General features: G+C 43.4%; 1 protein-coding gene across 1 annotated transcript in view; it reads left to right on the top strand.

Moving 5' to 3' along the window:
• Slc7a13 (solute carrier family 7 member 13) overlaps window positions 1–4,410 on the top strand; it is a 47,210-nt gene that overhangs the window by 1,736 nt on the left and 41,064 nt on the right. The gene's annotated exons all lie outside the window — the stretch shown is intronic.

The following is a 4,410-nucleotide window of genomic DNA, read 5'->3' as shown; positions in this document are numbered from 1 at the left end:
AGTTGATTCTTTACTGTCAGCGCTATTATTTCCAAGATATCTGGTGTGTGATTTCCAGTTTCCTCAGTGCTAGTGTCTTCTGCAGTTGTACTGGGTGGACTCCGGGCCTGAGACTGCATTTTGTTCCTTCTCTTTGTCATTTTGTATACCACTGTCTTCTGACCTTTGGTGTGGAGCTTGGATAGAGTTCTTACCTTAGCACCAGGTCCAGATCTACGAATTTCCGATTCCTCCAGGTGGGTGTTGCTTGGATCTGGCTGCTGTGCTCCACTTCTTTCTGCTGCAGGCGTTAGAGTTGAACCCTTTGTGTCTCTGGGAAGATGTTATGCTCCTGAATAAGCTGGGTAGGTCTTACCTCTAGCCTCTTTGCAGGGAGTTCTGCTGAAGGGTTCCGGGCTGGGCCTGTGCTCTGGGTCTATTCAGGATCCTGTGGGCCTGGTTGTGTCACTCACACACTGGGCCTGAGCTCTGGGTCTGTTCAGGATCCGGAGGGGCCCGGGTCGTCTCTCTCACTCACTCACTGGGCCTGTACTCTGGGTCTGTTCAGGATCCCGCGGCCCTGGTTGTCTCACTCACTCGCTGGGACTGCGCTCTGGGTCTGTTCAGGATCCCGCGGCCTGGGTCGTCTCACTCACTCGCTGGGCCTGCGCTCTGTGTCTATGGCTTTATTTCTTACATTTCGTTTTTATACTTTTCTGCTGGATGGTTAAGACCAAGGTAAAGCAGGACCTATGCAACAAGAGCTGCAGCTTTTGGGTCTGATAAGGTCAGTGAAATCCCCTCAGGATTTATCCTGAGATCTTGTACCTCAGATCGTAGAACCTTTTTCAGTGTTAGCCTTGTGGATGAGTCACGGCCATTGCTTGGCCAAAAACTCTTTTTGCAAAACTCTGTAGCATAGTGTTGACTTCTCTGTGTGAATCCTTGCTCCTCTATATAGTATATTTATAAAATATTCAAATATAAACAAATATAACTGAAAAAACAGAGCAAGTGAGTATGGTATGGTAAAATGTTAACATTTGCACAACTTTGGTGATGATTATAGTGAACTGTTTACATTTATAACTTTTCTGAAACTCTGAAATTGTTTAAAACTAGTTATCTCCAAGTTAACCACACTTTTGTCTGATATAGTTAGACACAGCTTAGATGATGTGAATCTTTGCTTCCATTTATTCATTTCTGAATTGAAACCCTTACATCAGTAATCACAATATTAAAGATAGTCACTGAGCAATAGCTACATGCCAGGCTTACCAAGTTGTTCATGGGTTATTATTAGATGACAATTATTACTTCTACTTTATATAGGACTTTGTTTTTTAACAGAATTGCAATATTTATTTTAGGTATTGATACATATATAGGACTTTGAAGCAGAAATAGCAAATCATTCAGAATTACATATTCAATATGTGTTAAGACAGAATTGGGATGCAGACAATACATTCCAGAGCCTGTCCCATCTTTGATGGGTTTTGGGATCAGAATGAAGTATGACGTGTGCCCTGTATCTAAGATGGAGTTCTTGGGGGAGAGAAGCCTGACTGAATGTTCCTGTGAGAACTGACCTCCAGGAAGTCCCCCCATGATCTGCTTCTGGTACTGATGTCTTTGGATGGGTGTCTCCCACAGTGTGCCAGTGTGACTCCTAGAATATGGGAAAAGGAATGACAGATGACTTTTAAGGATTGAGCATAAAAGACAATGCACAGTCTTCTTTGTTCTGTTTTGCAGGTAACCAGCCCTGGAGGAAGCTGCCTACCACATCCTGGGTACCTTCAGCAGCTCTACAGAGAGGCCCAAATGATGAAAAACTTGAACTCAGTTCAATTGCCAGTGAAGACTCAGTGAGCTTGGAAGGGAATCTCCAGCTGCAGTCAAACTTTAAATAACTGCAGCCCTGATATCTTAAGTGAAGCCTCAAAGATATGTTAGTCACAACCCTGTTAATTTGCTCCTGAATTCCTGACTGTTAGAAAGAAGTAATTCAGATGTGTTGTTTAATCTCCTAAGACTTAGGTAATGTGTTATACAGTAATAGGTGACTAATGTAGTTTGACAACAGCAAAATGTTGCTCTAATACAAATGATGTGTGGCACATTTAGGTTAAGTGAGTATGCACCAGTATGCCTCCTGCCACTGTCTCCAGCTAAGAATTCAGATCTGATAGGAAGCCCTAGGGTCATGGAACTCTGTAGAGGGGTGTGCAAGGTGCACCACACAGGCTAAGGCGAAAAACAGGCTACCAGCTGAGTCATTCATAGGGGAGAGTAGAGAAAAAAAGCCAGTACCCAGGTCCAGGTTGCCAGAACTCCACTCTAGTTGTAGTTGAGCTAGAGAGATCAGCATTGAATCACAGACCCTTCCTTTCCCACTTGCACAAGAAAAAATCTCTCAGGAAATTATAAAGGCTCCAGAACTCTGCTCTAGGAAAAAGGACCAGAGAGAAAGGGAGAGAAGAGAGAGCAACAAGATTGTAAGAGACTGAGTTTTAAACTGAAAGTGACTAGGTTAACTTGAATTGATGAAAATGAGTGTTGCACCACAGATCGAAACTGGGGGTTACAGAGAATGCAGAATTTTGTATACACTGCACACAATATTTGCAGTTACAAATTTTCACACCCACTGTTTTGTGATTCAAAGGGGCCTCTTCCACAGAAAGTAAAATAAACCAATCGTGTCAAAAAAGAACAAGGATACTTTTCCTTGTATGTTTGTTTATTCTTTTAGAAGGCTGTAACCTTAAATTGTTGCATTGCTCTTTGCAAATACTTTGGTGTCTTAGTTATTCTTCTCTCATTGCTTGGACAACTACGCGACACTCAAAATGAAGGAAGGAAAGGGTTTTTTTTTTTTTTTTTTTTTAGCTCATTAGTTACTGGAGGCTTCACAGTTTAAAGCAGCTTTAATTAGGTAGCAAGACCTCCAAGCCTTATTTGCTCAGGAGAGGTCAGTGCCACTTTCTTCTTCAAACAGCTCCTCTCTGCCCAAGGTGGTCTCAATCACGGACACAGCCGCCCTGTAATACAGGGTCTGGAGGAGAGGCTGGGGTGCCACCGTGTCCCGGATCACCCTCTTCACACCGCCAAGGGAAGCCGCTGGCCTGGGGGTGAGGGGAACAGAGAGCATGCTGCCAGTTTAACAGTTCAAGCCCCTCTGGTTCCATCCCTCAACCCTACCCTGGTCCTCTGACCACGCCCCTCAAGCCACTTACTGGTGCTCCATGACCTACTTGAGGCTTTGAGGGGACAACTAGACACAAACCATTACATCTGGTATTTGGAAATAAATCTTGAGGAGTGTGGGACCTCTTGTATTGTGCTAACGATGGCATATCCTTTTGATGCTCTCAAAATAGTCCAAGGAATGATTCTTACCAGTTTAAATATTAAACCAATTCGGGGGAAGTTTATTACCATCAGTTCCATTTTCAAGTGAGTGTGTGTGTGTGCAGGATCTGAGGCACGGGAAAATGAAGCAAAATGCCAGAGGTCGTGACCAGTCTGTCTCGTTGGTCTGCCTTGGTTGCTCTTTCTCGGGCTCCTGGGTTGTGCCTTGGCTTCTTCACATACATCGCTGAATCCCAGCAAATCCGATTCATTATGAGAGCTGTGACTAGGTGGGAAAATGTAAGGTTTGGAGGCAGATTGTGTATTTTTCTGATTACAACAGACAAGAGCTTGTTGGATGATCTCTAAAATGGAGCTGACTACACTCACCTGCATGCCTTTGGTATTGTAGGAGATTTTTCTGTGGTACCTAGGCTTCCCTTTAAAGATGAATAGCATGGGATACACTAACTGGGAAGTGGAAGACAGCTTGGACCATCAGGGCCTGGCTTGTAAACATGTAATCGGAAGAGCTGGTGCCACCTGAGAATCCAGAGCAGGTTTTAAATAGCTCACAAGGAGCTACGCTGCTTTTCCAAGGCCAAGTTATCAAAAATAGTTTCTTGGGGTGTGTGTGTGTGTGTGTGTGTGTGTGTGTGTAACCTTCCTTGGCCACAGAGCCTGAACTTGAGGCCGTTCTGCCTTTGCCTGTCTCTGGATGGCAGACAAGAGCAAAAGGCATGGCACTCTCAAATATGAGCTATGATTTAAATATCTAAACAGTCTCAACATGGTGCCAGAAGAGAGACTCTGGGGCCAGTGAGAGCACATGAATTTAATAAAATCACTCTTTCTACTCACTGCCTCTAAGACGGCAAAGCACTGCCTTTATGGTCAGCCTGTGCGCTCACCAGAATATCGTTCCAAAATAGAAGCAACCATAAACAGAGAAACCAAGGAGCCTGGGCCTTCTTCTGTCTATTATTTTATTTTATTTTTTATTTTTTTAAAATCCCATCCTTTATTTATTTTTTTAATTTTATTTATTTATTTATTTGTGTGTGTGTGTGT

The sequence above is a fragment of the Octodon degus genome, unplaced genomic scaffold, assembly GCF_000260255.1.
Source record: "Octodon degus isolate 3935 unplaced genomic scaffold, OctDeg1.0 scaffold00165, whole genome shotgun sequence".
Classification (NCBI taxonomy): Eukaryota; Metazoa; Chordata; class Mammalia; order Rodentia; family Octodontidae; genus Octodon; species Octodon degus.
Note: the sequence above shows the minus strand (reverse complement) of the source record. Positions and strands in the feature narration are given on the sequence as shown.